We start from the raw sequence: 16,573 nt of genomic DNA, 5'->3' as shown, positions 1-16,573 counted from the left end.
TCCTATTTCTAGCTTAACACTTAAGTTTTGAGCTGATTTCAGGTTTACAAGTGGGGACCTAAACCGTCTTCCAACCTTATATCTGGGGACATTTGTGTATAAATTATTAGGTTTTGAATTAGCCTATATGGTTCAATCAAATATTTCAATTTCATTTTTCACACTCAATAAATTTACAAGTGGGGACCTTCACCGTCATTTCAACAGACAAGTGGGGTCTTTTAAACACACATTTTCTAATTTCATGTATATTTTAATTTTATAGTTTAAATATTGATTATTATAATGAAATTTAGGTAATCGGACCAACGCTTAACACTTAAGTTTTGAGCTGATTTCAGGTTTACAAGTGGGGACCTAAACCGTCTTCCAACCTTATATCTGGGGACATTTGTGTATAAATTATTAGATTTTGAATTAGTGTCGAAGCCTATAAGGTTCCATCAGGTATTTCAATTTCATTTTTCACACTCGATAAATTTACAAGTGGGGACCTTCACAGTCATTTCAACGGACCAGTGGGGTCTTTTAAACACACATTTTCAAATTTCATGTATATTATAATTTTATAGTTAAAATATTGATTATCAGAATGAAATTTAAGTAATCAGTCCTATTTCTAGCTTAACACTTAAGTTTTGAGCTGATTTCAGGTTTACAAGTGGGGACCTAAACCGTCTTCCAACCTTATATCTGGGGACATTTGTGTATAAATTATTAGGTTTTGAATTAGTGTCAAAGCCTATATGGTTCAATCAAATATTTCAAATTCATTTTTCACACTCGATAAATTTACAAGTGGGGACCTTCACCGTCATTTCAACAGACAAGTGGGGTCTTTTAAACACACATTTTCTAATTTCATGTATATTATAATTTTATAGTTAAAATATTGATTATCAGAATGAAATTTAAGTAATCAGTCCTATTTCTAGCTTAACACTTAAGTATTGAGCTGATTTCAGGTTTACAAGTGGGGACCTAAACCGTCTTCCAACCTTATATCTGGGGACATTTGTGTATAAATTATTAGGTTTTGAATTAGTGTCAAAGCCTATATGGTTCAATCAAATATTTCATTTTCATTTTTCACACTCGATAAATTTACAAGTGGGGACCTTCACCGTCATTTCAACAGACAAGTGGGGTCTTTTAAACACACATTTTCTAATTTCATGTATATTTTAATTTTATAGTTTAAATATCGATTATTATAACGGCATTTAGGTAATCGGACCAACGCTTAACACTTAAGTTTTGAGCTGATTTCAGGTTTACAAGTGGGGACCTAAACCGTCTTCCAACCTTATATCTGGGGACATTTGTGTATAAATTATTAGATTTTGAATTAGTGTCGAAGCCTATATGGTTCCATCAGGTATTTCAATTTCATTTTTCACACTCGATAAATTTACAAGTGGGGACCTTCACAGTCATTTCAACAGACAAGTGGTGTCTTTTAAACACACATTTTCTAATTTCATGTATATTTTAATTTTATAGTTTAAATATCGATTATTATAACGGCATTTAGGTAATCGGACCTTTTAAAGGCTTAACACTTAAGTTTTGAGCTGATTTGAGGTTTACAAGTGGGGACCTAAACCGTCTTCCAACCTTATATCTGGGGACATTTGTGTATAAATTATTAGATTTTGAATTAGTGTCGAAGCCTATATGGTTCCATCAGGTATTTCAATTTCATTTTTCACACTCGATAAATTTACAAGTGGGACCTTCACAGTCATTTCAACGGACCAGTGGGGTCTTTTAAACACACATTTTCAAATTTCATGTATATTATAATTTTATAGTTAAAATATTGTTTATCAGAATGAAATTTAAGTAATCAGTCCTATTTCTAGCTTAACACTTAAGTTTTGAGCTGATTTCAGGTTTACAAGTGGGGACCTAAACCGTCTTCCAACCTTATATCTGGGGACATTTGTGTATAAATTATTAGATTTTGAATTAGTGTCGAAGCCTATATGGTTCCATCAGGTATTTCAATTTCATTTTTCACACTCGATAAATTTACAAGTGGGGACCTTCACAGTCATTTCAACAGACAAGTGGTGTCTTTTAAACACACATTTTCTAATTTCATGTATATTTTAATTTTATAGTTTAAATATCGATTATTATAACGGCATTTAGGTAATCGGACCTTTTAAAGGCTTAACACTTAAGTTTTGAGCTGATTTGAGGTTTACAAGTGGGGACCTAAACCGTCTTCCAACCTTATATCTGGGGACATTTGTGTATAAATTATTAGATTTTGAATTAGTGTCGAATTCTATATGGTTCCATCAGGTATTTCAATTTCATTTTTCACACTCGATAAATTTACAAGTGGGACCTTCACAGTCATTTCAACGGACCAGTGGGGTCTTTTAAACACACATTTTCAAATTTCATGTATATTATAATTTTATAGTTAAAATATTGTTTATCAGAATGAAATTTAAGTAATCAGTCCTATTTCTAGCTTAACACTTAAGTTTTGAGCTGATTTCAGGTTTACAAGTGGGGACCTAAACCGTCTTCCAACCTTATATCTGGGGACATTTGTGTATAAATTATTAGGTTTTGAATTAGTGTCAAAGCCTATATGGTTCAATCAAATATTTCAATTTCATTTTTCACACTCGATAAATTTACAAGTGGGGACCTTCACCGTCATTTCAACAGACAAGTGGGGTCTTTTAAACACACATTTTCTAATTTCATGTATATTTTAATTTTATAGTTTAAATATCGATTATTATAACGGCATTTAGGTAATCGGACCAACGCTTAACACTTAAGTTTTGAGCTGATTTCAGGTCTACAAGTGGGGACCTAAACCGTCTTCCAACCTTATATCTGGGGACATTTGTGTATAAATTATTAGGTTTTGAATTAGTGTCAAAGCCTATATGGTTCAATCAAATATTTCAATTTCATTTTTCACACTCGATAAATTTACAAGTAGGGACCTTCACCGTCATTTCAACAGACAAGTGGGGTCTTTTAAACACACATTTTCTAATTTCATGTATATTTTAATTTTATAGTTTAAATATCGATTATTATCACGGCATTTAGGTAATCGGACCTTTTAAAGGCTTAACACTTAAGTTTTGAGCTGATTTCAGGTTTACAAGTGGGGACCTAAACCGTCTTCCAACCTTATATCTGGGGTTATTTGTGTATAAATTATTAGATTTTGAATTAGTGTCGAAGCCTATATGGTTCCATCAGGTATTTCAATTTCATTTTTCACACTCGATAAATTTACAAGTGGGGACCTTCACAGTCATTTCAACGGACCAGTGGGGTCTTTTAAACACACATTTTCAAATTTCATGTATATTATAATTTTATAGTTAAAATATTGATTATCAGAATGAAATTTAAGTAATCAGTCCTATTTCTAGCTTAACACTTAAGTTTTGAGCTGATTTCAGGTTTACAAGTGGGGACCTAAACCGTCTTCCAACCTTATATCTGGGGACATTTGTGTATAAATTATTAGGTTTTGAATTAGTGTCAAAGCCTATATGGTTCAATCAAATATTTCAATTTCATTTTTCACACTCGATAAATTTACAAGTGGGGACCTTCACCGTCATTTCAACAGACAAGTGGGGTCTTTTAAACACACATTTTCTAATTTCATGTATATTATAATTTTATAGTTAAAATATTGATTATCAGAATGAAATTTAAGTAATCAGTCCTATTTCTAGCTTAACACTTAAGTATTGAGCTGATTTCAGGTTTACAAGTGGGGACCTAAACCGTCTTCCAACCTTATATCTGGGGACATTTGTGTATAAATTATTAGGTTTTGAATTAGTGTCAAAGCCTATATGGTTCAATCAAATATTTCAATTTCATTTTTCACACTCGATAAATTTACAAGTGGGGACCTTCACCGTCAGTTCAACAGACAAGTGGGGTCTTTTAAACACACATTTTCTAATTTCATGTATATTTTAATTTTATAGTTTAAATATCGATTATTATAACGGCATTTAGGTAATCGGACCAACGCTTAACACTTAAGTTTTGAGCTGATTTCAGGTTTACAAGTGGGGACCTAAACCGTCTTCCAACCTTATATCTGGGGACATTTGTGTATAAATTATTAGATTTTGAATTAGTGTCGAAGCCTATATGGTTCCATCAGGTATTTCAATTTCATTTTTCACACTCGATAAATTTACAAGTGGGGACCTTCACAGTCATTTCAACAGACAAGTGGTGTCTTTTAAACACACATTTTCTAATTTCATGTATATTTTAATTTTATAGTTTAAATATCGATTATTATAACGGCATTTAGGTAATCGGACCTTTTAAAGGCTTAACACTTAAGTTTTGAGCTGATTTGAGGTTTACAAGTGGGGACCTAAACCGTCTTCCAACCTTATATCTGGGGACATTTGTGTATAAATTATTAGATTTTGAATTAGTGTCGAAGCCTATATGGTTCCATCAGGTATTTCAATTTCATTTTTCACACTCGATAAATTTACAAGTGGGACCTTCACAGTCATTTCAACGGACCAGAGGGGTCTTTTAAACACACATTTTCAAATTTCATGTATATTATAATTTTATAGTTAAAATATTGTTTATCAGAATGAAATTTAAGTAATCAGTCCTATTTCTAGCTTAACACTTAAGTTTTGAGCTGATTTCAGGTTTACAAGTGGGGACCTAAACCGTCTTCCAACCTTATATCTGGGGACATTTGTGTATAAATTATTAGGTTTTGAATTAGTGTCAAAGCCTATATGGTTCAATCAAATATTTCAATTTCATTTTTCACACTCGATAAATTTACAAGTGGGGACCTTCACCGTCATTTCAACAGACAAGTGGGGTCTTTTAAACACACATTTTCTAATTTCATGTATATTTTAATTTTATAGTTTAAATATCGATTATTATTACGGCATTTAGGTAATCGGACCTTTTAAAGGCTTAACACTTAAGTTTTGAGCTGATTTCAGGTTTACAAGTGGGGACCTAAACCGTCTTCCAACCTTATATCTGGGGTTATTTGTGTATAAATTATTAGATTTTGAATTAGTGTCGAAGCCTATATGGTTCCATCAGGTATTTCAATTTCATTTTTCACACTCGATAAATTTACAAGTGGGGACCTTCACAGTCATTTCAACGGACCAGTGGGGTCTTTTAAACACACATTTTCAAATTTCATGTATATTATAATTTTATAGTTAAAATATTGATTATCAGAATGAAATTTAAGTAATCAGTCCTATTTCTAGCTTAACACTTAAGTTTTGAGCTGATTTCAGGTTTACAAGTGGGGACCTAAACCGTCTTCCAACCTTATATCTGGGGACATTTGTGTATAAATTATTAGGTTTTGAATTAGTGTCAAAGCCTATATGGTTCAATCAAATATTTCAATTTCATTTTTCACACTCGATAAATTTACAAGTGGGGACCTTCACCGTCATTTCAACAGACAAGTGGGGTCTTTTAAACACACATTTTCTAATTTCATGTATATTATAATTTTATAGTTAAAATATTGATTATCAGAATGAAATTTAAGTAATCAGTCCTATTTCTAGCTTAACACTTAAGTATTGAGCTGATTTCAGGTTTACAAGTGGGGACCTAAACCGTCTTCCAACCTTATATCTGGGGACATTTGTGTATAAATTATTAGGTTTTGAATTAGTGTCAAAGCCTATATGGTTCAATCAAATATTTCAATTTCATTTTTCACACTCGATAAATTTACAAGTGGGGACCTTCACCGTCATTTCAACAGACAAGTGGGGTCTTTTAAACACACATTTTCTAATTTCATGTATATTTTAATTTTATAGTTTAAATATCGATTATTATAACGGCATTTAGGTAATCGGACCAACGCTTAACACTTAAGTTTTGAGCTGATTTCAGGTTTACAAGTGGGGACCTAAACCGTCACCCAACCTTATATCTGGGGACATTTGTGTATAAATTATTAGATTTTGAATTAGTGTCGAAGCCTATATGGTTCCATCAGGTATTTCAATTTCATTTTTCACACTCGATAAATTTACAAGTGGGGACCTTCACAGTCATTTCAACAGACAAGTGGTGTCTTTTAAACACACATTTTCTAATTTCATGTATATTTTAATTTTATAGTTTAAATATCGATTATTATAACGGCATTTAGGTAATCGGACCTTTTAAAGGCTTAACACTTAAGTTTTGAGCTGATTTGAGGTTTACAAGTGGGGACCTAAACCGTCTTCCAACCTTATATCTGGGGACATTTGTGTATAAATTATTAGATTTTGAATTAGTGTCGAAGCCTATATGGTTCCATCAGGTATTTCAATTTCATTTTTCACACTCGATAAATTTACAAGTGGGACCTTCACAGTCATTTCAACGGACCAGTGGGGTCTTTTAAACACACATTTTCAAATTTCATGTATATTATAATTTTATAGTTAAAATATTGTTTATCAGAATGAAATTTAAGTAATCAGTCCTATTTCTAGCTTAACACTTAAGTTTTGAGCTGATTTCAGGTTTACAAGTGGGGACCTAAACCGTTTTCCAACCTTATATCTGGGGACATTTGTGTATAAATTATTAGGTTTTGAATTAGTGTCAAAGCCTATATGGTTCAATCAAATATTTCAATTTCATTTTTCACACTCGATAAATTTACAAGTGGGGACCTTCACCGTCATTTCAACAGACAAGTGGGGTCTTTTAAACACACATTTTCTAATTTCATGTATATTTTAATTTTATAGTTTAAATATCGATTATTATAACGGCATTTAGGTAATCGGACCAACGCTTAACACTTAAGTTTTGAGCTGATTTGAGGTTTACAAGTGGGGACCTAAACCGTCTTCCAACCTTATATCTGGGGACATTTGTGTATAAATTATTAGATTTTGAATTAGTGTCGAAGCCTATATGGTTCCATCAGGTATTTCAATTTCATTTTTCACACTCGATAAATTTACAAGTGGGGACCTTCACAGTCATTTCAACGGACCAGTGGGGTCTTTTAAACACACATTTTCAAATTTAATGTATATTATAATTTTATAGTTAAAATATTGATTATCAGAATGAAATTTAAGTAATCAGTCCTATTTCTAGCTTAACACTTAAGTATTGAGCTGATTTCAGGTTTACAAGTGGGGACCTAAACCGTCTTCCAACCTTATATCTGGGGACATTTGTGTATAAATTATTAGGTTTTGAATTAGTGTCAAAGCCTATATGGTTCAATCAAATATTTCAATTTCATTTTTCACACTCGATAAATTTACAAGTGGGGACCTTCACCGTCAGTTCAACAGACAAGTGGGGTCTTTTAAACACACATTTTCTAATTTCATGTATATTTTAATTTTATAGTTTAAATATCGATTATTATAACGGCATTTAGGTAATCGGACCAACGCTTAACACTTAAGTTTTGAGCTGATTTCAGGTTTACAAGTGGGGACCTAAACCGTCTTCCAACCTTATATCTGGGGACATTTGTGTATAAATTATTAGATTTTGAATTAGTGTCGAAGCCTATATGGTTCCATCAGGTATTTCAATTTCATTTTTCACACTCGATAAATTTACAAGTGGGGACCTTCACAGTCATTTCAACAGACAAGTGGTGTCTTTTAAACACACATTTTCTAATTTCATGTATATTTTAATTTTATAGTTTAAATATCGATTATTATAACGGCATTTAGGTAATCGGACCTTTTAAAGGCTTAACACTTAAGTTTTGAGCTGATTTGAGGTTTACAAGTGGGGACCTAAACCGTCTTCCAACCTTATATCTGGGGACATTTGTGTATAAATTATTAGATTTTGAATTAGTGTCGAAGCCTATATGGTTCCATCAGGTATTTCAATTTCATTTTTCACACTCGATAAATTTACAAGTGGGACCTTCACAGTCATTTCAACGGACCAGAGGGGTCTTTTAAACACACATTTTCAAATTTCATGTATATTATAATTTTATAGTTAAAATATTGTTTATCAGAATGAAATTTAAGTAATCAGTCCTATTTCTAGCTTAACACTTAAGTTTTGAGCTGATTTCAGGTTTACAAGTGGGGACCTAAACCGTCTTCCAACCTTATATCTGGGGACATTTGTGTATAAATTATTAGGTTTTGAATTAGTGTCAAAGCCTATATGGTTCAATCAAATATTTCAATTTCATTTTTCACACTCGATAAATTTACAAGTGGGGACCTTCACCGTCATTTCAACAGACAAGTGGGGTCTTTTAAACACACATTTTCTAATTTCATGTATATTTTAATTTTATAGTTTAAATATCGATTATTATTACGGCATTTAGGTAATCGGACCTTTTAAAGGCTTAACACTTAAGTTTTGAGCTGATTTCAGGTTTACAAGTGGGGACCTAAACCGTCTTCCAACCTTATATCTGGGGTTATTTGTGTATAAATTATTAGATTTTGAATTAGTGTCGAAGCCTATATGGTTCCATCAGGTATTTCAATTTCATTTTTCACACTCGATAAATTTACAAGTGGGGACCTTCACAGTCATTTCAACGGACCAGTGGGGTCTTTTAAACACACATTTTCAAATTTCATGTATATTATAATTTTATAGTTAAAATATTGATTATCAGAATGAAATTTAAGTAATCAGTCCTATTTCTAGCTTAACACTTAAGTTTTGAGCTGATTTCAGGTTTACAAGTGGGGACCTAAACCGTCTTCCAACCTTATATCTGGGGACATTTGTGTATAAATTATTAGGTTTTGAATTAGTGTCAAAGCCTATATGGTTCAATCAAATATTTCAATTTCATTTTTCACACTCGATAAATTTACAAGTGGGGACCTTCACCGTCATTTCAACAGACAAGTGGGGTCTTTTAAACACACATTTTCTAATTTCATGTATATTATAATTTTATAGTTAAAATATTGATTATCAGAATGAAATTTAAGTAATCAGTCCTATTTCTAGCTTAACACTTAAGTATTGAGCTGATTTCAGGTTTACAAGTGGGGACCTAAACCGTCTTCCAACCTTATATCTGGGGACATTTGTGTATAAATTATTAGGTTTTGAATTAGTGTCAAAGCCTATATGGTTCAATCAAATATTTCAATTTCATTTTTCACACTCGATAAATTTACAAGTGGGGACCTTCACCGTCATTTCAACAGACAAGTGGGGTCTTTTAAACACACATTTTCTAATTTCATGTATATTTTAATTTTATAGTTTAAATATCGATTATTATAACGGCATTTAGGTAATCGGACCAACGCTTAACACTTAAGTTTTGAGCTGATTTCAGGTTTACAAGTGGGGACCTAAACCGTCTTCCAACCTTATATCTGGGGACATTTGTGTATAAATTATTAGATTTTGAATTAGTGTCGAAGCCTATATGGTTCCATCAGGTATTTCAATTTCATTTTTCACACTCGATAAATTTACAAGTGGGGACCTTCACAGTCATTTCAACAGACAAGTGGTGTCTTTTAAACACACATTTTCTAATTTCATGTATATTTTAATTTTATAGTTTAAATATCGATTATTATAACGGCATTTAGGTAATCGGACCTTTTAAAGGCTTAACACTTAAGTTTTGAGCTGATTTGAGGTTTACAAGTGGGGACCTAAACCGTCTTCCAACCTTATATCTGGGGACATTTGTGTATAAATTATTAGATTTTGAATTAGTGTCGAAGCCTATATGGTTCCATCAGGTATTTCAATTTCATTTTTCACACTCGATAAATTTACAAGTGGGACCTTCACAGTCATTTCAACGGACCAGTGGGGTCTTTTAAACACACATTTTCAAATTTCATGTATATTATAATTTTATAGTTAAAATATTGTTTATCAGAATGAAATTTAAGTAATCAGTCCTATTTCTAGCTTAACACTTAAGTTTTGAGCTGATTTCAGGTTTACAAGTGGGGACCTAAACCGTTTTCCAACCTTATATCTGGGGACATTTGTGTATAAATTATTAGGTTTTGAATTAGTGTCAAAGCCTATATGGTTCAATCAAATATTTCAATTTCATTTTTCACACTCGATAAATTTACAAGTGGGGACCTTCACCGTCATTTCAACAGACAAGTGGGGTCTTTTAAACACACATTTTCTAATTTCATGTATATTTTAATTTTATAGTTTAAATATCGATTATTATAACGGCATTTAGGTAATCGGACCAACGCTTAACACTTAAGTTTTGAGCTGATTTGAGGTTTACAAGTGGGGACCTAAACCGTCTTCCAACCTTATATCTGGGGACATTTGTGTATAAATTATTAGATTTTGAATTAGTGTCGAAGCCTATATGGTTCCATCAGGTATTTCAATTTCATTTTTCACACTCGATAAATTTACAAGTGGGGACCTTCACAGTCATTTCAACGGACCAGTGGGGTCTTTTAAACACACATTTTCAAATTTAATGTATATTATAATTTTATAGTTAAAATATTGATTATCAGAATGAAATTTAAGTAATCAGTCCTATTTCTAGCTTAACACTTAAGTTTTGAGCTGATTTCAGGTTTACAAGTGGGGACCTAAACCGTCTTCCAACCTTATATCTGGGGACATTTGTGTATAAATTATTAGGTTTTGAATTAGCATATATGGTTCAATCAAATATTTCAATTTCATTTTTCACACTCGATAAATTTACAAGTGGGGACCTTCACCGTCATTTCAACAGACAAGTGGGGTCTTTTAAACACACATTTTCTAATTTCATGTATATTTTAATTTTATAGTTTAAATATTGATTATTATAATGAAATTTAGGTAATCGGACCAACGCTTAACACTTAAGTTTTGAGCTGATTTCAGGTTTACAAGTGGGGACCTAAACCGTCTTCCAACCTTATATCTGGGGACATTTGTGTATAAATTATTAGATTTTGAATTAGTGTCGAAGCCTATAAGGTTCCATCAGGTATTTCAATTTCATTTTTCACACTCGATAAATTTACAAGTGGGGACCTTCACAGTCATTTCAACGGACCAGTGGGGTCTTTTAAACACACATTTTCAAATTTCATGTATATTATAATTTTATAGTTAAAATATTGATTATCAGAATGAAATTTAAGTAATCAGTCCTATTTCTAGCTTAACACTTAAGTTTTGAGCTGATTTCAGGTTTACAAGTGGGGACCTAAACCGTCTTCCAACCTTATATCTGGGGACATTTGTGTATAAATTATTAGGTTTTGAATTAGTGTCAAAGCCTATATGGTTCAATCAAATATTTCAATTTCATTTTTCACACTCGATAAATTTACAAGTGGGGACCTTCACCGTCATTTCAACAGACAAGTGGGGTCTTTTAAACACACATTTTCTAATTTCATGTATATTATAATTTTATAGTTAAAATATTGATTATCAGAATGAAATTTAAGTAATCAGTCCTATTTCTAGCTTAACACTTAAGTTTTGAGCTGATTTCAGGTTTACAAGTGGGGACCTAAACCGTCTTCCAACCTTATATCTGGGGACATTTGTGTATAAATTATTAGGTTTTGAATTAGTGTCAAAGCCTATATGGTTCAATCAAATATTTCAATTTCATTTTTCACACTCGATAAATTTACAAGTGGGGACCTTCACCGTCATTTCAACAGACAAGTGGGGTCTTTTAAACACACATTTTCTAATTTCATGTATATTTTAATTTTATAGTTTAAATATCGATTATTATAACGGCATTTAGGTAATCGGACCAACGCTTAACACTTAAGTTTTGAGCTGATTTCAGGTTTACAAGTGGGGACCTAAACCGTCTTCCAACCTTATATCTGGGGACATTTGTGTATAAATTATTAGATTTTGAATTAGTGTCGAAGCCTATATGGTTCCATCAGGTATTTCAATTTCATTTTTCACACTCGATAAATTTACAAGTGGGGACCTTCACAGTCATTTCAACGGACCAGTGGGGTCTTTTAAACACACATTTTCAAATTTAATGTATATTATAATTTTATAGTTAAAATATTGATTATCAGAATGAAATTTAAGTAATCAGTCCTATTTCTAGCTTAACACTTAAGTTTTGAGCTGATTTCAGGTTTACAAGTGGGGACCTAAACCGTCTTCCAACCTTATATCTGGGGACATTTGTGTATAAATTATTAGGTTTTGAATTAGCATATATGGTTCAATCAAATATTTCAATTTCATTTTTCACACTCGATAAATTTACAAGTGGGGACCTTCACCGTCATTTCAACAGACAAGTGGGGTCTTTTAAACACACATTTTCTAATTTCATGTATATTTTAATTTTATAGTTTAAATATTGATTATTATAATGAAATTTAGGTAATCGGACCAACGCTTAACACTTAAGTTTTGAGCTGATTTCAGGTTTACAAGTGGGGACCTAAACCGTCTTCCAACCTTATATCTGGGGACATTTGTGTATAAATTATTAGATTTTGAATTAGTGTCGAAGCCTATAAGGTTCCATCAGGTATTTCAATTTCATTTTTCACACTCGATAAATTTACAAGTGGGGACCTTCACAGTCATTTCAACGGACCAGTGGGGTCTTTTAAACACACATTTTCAAATTTCATGTATATTATAATTTTATAGTTAAAATATTGATTATCAGAATGAAATTTAAGTAATCAGTCCTATTTCTAGCTTAACACTTAAGTTTTGAGCTGATTTCAGGTTTACAAGTGGGGACCTAAACCGTCTTCCAACCTTATATCTGGGGACATTTGTGTATAAATTATTAGGTTTTGAATTAGTGTCAAAGCCTATATGGTTCAATCAAATATTTCAATTTCATTTTTCACACTCGATAAATTTACAAGTGGGGACCTTCACCGTCATTTCAACAGACAAGTGGGGTCTTTTAAACACACATTTTCTAATTTCATGTATATTATAATTTTATAGTTAAAATATTGATTATCAGAATGAAATTTAAGTAATCAGTCCTATTTCTAGCTTAACACTTAAGTTTTGAGCTGATTTCAGGTTTACAAGTGGGGACCTAAACCGTCTTCCAACCTTATATCTGGGGACATTTGTGTATAAATTATTAGGTTTTGAATTAGTGTCAAAGCCTATATGGTTCAATCAAATATTTCAATTTCATTTTTCACACTCGATAAATTTACAAGTGGGGACCTTCACCGTCATTTCAACAGACAAGTGGGGTCTTTTAAACACACATTTTCTAATTTCATGTATATTTTAATTTTATAGTTTAAATATCGATTATTATAACGGCATTTAGGTAATCGGACCAACGCTTAACACTTAAGTTTTGAGCTGATTTCAGGTTTACAAGTGGGGACCTAAACCGTCTTCCAACCTTATATCTGGGGACATTTGTGTATAAATTATTAGATTTTGAATTAGTGTCGAAGCCTATATGGTTCCATCAGGTATTTCAATTTCATTTTTCACACTCGATAAATTTACAAGTGGGGACCTTCACAGTCATTTCAACAGACAAGTGGTGTCTTTTAAACACACATTTTCTAATTTCATGTATATTTTAATTTTATAGTTTAAATATCGATTATTATAACGGCATTTAGGTAATCGGACCTTTTAAAGGCTTAACACTTAAGTTTTGAGCTGATTTGAGGTTTACAAGTGGGGACCTAAACCGTCTTCCAACCTTATATCTGGGGACATTTGTGTATAAATTATTAGATTTTGAATTAGTGTCGAAGCCTATATGGTTCCATCAGGTATTTCAATTTCATTTTTCACACTCGATAAATTTACAAGTGGGACCTTCACAGTCATTTCAACGGACCAGTGGGGTCTTTTAAACACACATTTTCAAATTTCATGTATATTATAATTTTATAGTTAAAATATTGTTTATCAGAATGAAATTTAAGTAATCAGTCCTATTTCTAGCTTAACACTTAAGTTTTGAGCTGATTTCAGGTTTACAAGTGGGGACCTAAACCGTCTTCCAACCTTATATCTGGGGACATTTGAGTATAAATTATTAGGTTTTGAATTAGTGTCAAAGCCTATATGGTTCAATCAAATATTTCAATTTCATTTTTCACACTCGATAAATTTACAAGTGGGGACCTTCACCGTCATTTCAACAGACAAGTGGGGTCTTTTAAACACAAATTTTCTAATTTCATGTATATTTTAATTTTATAGTTTAAATATCGATTATTATAACGGCATTTAGGTAATCGGACCAACGCTTAACACTTAAGTTTTGAGCTGATTTCAGGTCTACAAGTGGGGACCTAAACCGTCTTCCAACCTTATATCTGGGGACATTTGTGTATAAATTATTAGGTTTTGAATTAGTGTCAAAGCCTATATGGTTCAATCAAATATTTCAATTTCATTTTTCACACTCGATAAATTTACAAGTAGGGACCTTCACCGTCATTTCAACAGACAAGTGGGGTCTTTTAAACACACATTTTCTAATTTCATGTATATTTTAATTTTATAGTTTAAATATCGATTATTATCACGGCATTTAGGTAATCGGACCTTTTAAAGGCTTAACACTTAAGTTTTGAGCTGATTTCAGGTTTACAAGTGGGGACCTAAACCGTCTTCCAACCTTATATCTGGGGACATTTGTGTATAAATTATTAGATTTTGAATTAGTGTCGAAGCCTATATGGTTCCATCAGGTATTTCAATTTCATTTTTCACACTCGATAAATTTACAAGTGGGGACCTTCACAGTCATTTCAACGGACCAGTGGGGTCTTTTAAACACACATTTTCAAATTTAATGTATATTATAATTTTATAGTTAAAATATTGATTATCAGAATGAAATTTAAGTAATCAGTCCTATTTCTAGCTTAACACTTAAGTTTTGAGCTGATTTCAGGTTTACAAGTGGGGACCTAAACCGTCTTCCAACCTTATATCTGGGGACATTTGTGTATAAATTATTAGGTTTTGAATTAGCCTATATGGTTCAATCAAATATTTCAATTTCATTTTTCACACTCGATAAATTTACAAGTGGGGACCTTCACCGTCATTTCAACAGACAAGTGGGGTCTTTTAAACACACATTTTCTAATTTCATGTATATTTTAATTTTATAGTTTAAATATTGATTATTATAATGAAATTTAGGTAATCGGACCAATGCTTAACACTTAAGTTTTGAGCTGATTTCAGGTTTACAAGTGGGGACCTAAACCGTCTTCCAACCTTATATCTGGGGACATTTGTGTATAAATTATTAGATTTTGAATTAGTGTCGAAGCCTATAAGGTTCCATCAGGTATTTCAATTTCATTTTTCACACTCGATAAATTTACAAGTGGGGACCTTCACAGTCATTTCAACGGACCAGTGGGGTCTTTTAAACACACATTTTCAAATTTCATGTATATTATAATTTTATAGTTAAAATATTGATTATCAGAATGAAATTTAAGTAATCAGTCCTATTTCTAGCTTAACACTTAAGTTTTGAGCTGATTTCAGGTTTACAAGTGGGGACCTAAACCGTCTTCCAACCTTATATCTGGGGACATTTGTGTATAAATTATTAGGTTTTGAATTAGTGTCAAAGCCTATATGGTTCAATCAAATATTTCAATTTCATTTTTCACACTCGATAAATTTACAAGTGGGGACCTTCACCGTCATTTCAACAGACAAGTGGGGTCTTTTAAACACACATTTTCTAATTTCATGTATATTATAATTTTATAGTTAAAATATTGATTATCAGAATGAAATTTAAGTAATCAGTCCTATTTCTAACTTAACAGTTAAGTTTTGAGCTGATTTCAGGTTTACAAGTGGGGACCTAAACCGTCTTCCAACCTTATATCTGGGGACATTTGTGTATAAATTATTAGGTTTTGAATTAGTGTCAAAGCCTATATGGTTCAATCAAATATTTCAATTTCATTTTTCACACTCGATAAATTTACAAGTGGGGACCTTCACCGTCATTTCAACAGACAAGTGGGGTCTTTTAAACACACATTTTCTAATTTCATGTATATTTTAATTTTATAGTTTAAATATCGATTATTATAACGGCATTTAGGTAATCGGACCAACGCTTAACACTTAAGTTTTGAGCTGATTTCAGGTTTACAAGTGGGGACCTAAACCGTCTTCCAACCTTATATCTGGGGACATTTGTGTATAAATTATTAGATTTTGAATTAGTGTCGAAGCCTATATGGTTCCATCAGGTATTTCAATTTCATTTTTCACACTCGATAAATTTACAAGTGGGGACCTTCACAGTCATTTCAACAGACAAGTGGTGTCTTTTAAACACACATTTTCTAATTTCATGTATATTTTAATTTTATAGTTTAAATATCGATTATTATAACGGCATTTAGGTAATCGGACCTTTTAAAGGCTTAACACTTAAGTTTTGAGCTGATTTGAGGTTTACAAGTGGGGACCTAAACCGTCTTCCAACCTTATATCTGGGGACATTTGTGTATAAATTATTAGATTTTGAATTAGTGTCGAAGCCTATATGGTTCCATCAGGTTTTCAA

This window comes from Phalangium opilio, unplaced genomic scaffold (assembly GCF_054372755.1).
Source record: "Phalangium opilio isolate 3A_F unplaced genomic scaffold, DU_Popi_V2 ptg000390l_1, whole genome shotgun sequence".
Taxonomy (NCBI): domain Eukaryota; kingdom Metazoa; phylum Arthropoda; class Arachnida; order Opiliones; family Phalangiidae; genus Phalangium; species Phalangium opilio.
The sequence above is the reverse complement of the archived record's forward strand: the minus strand, read 5'-3'. Positions refer to the sequence as shown.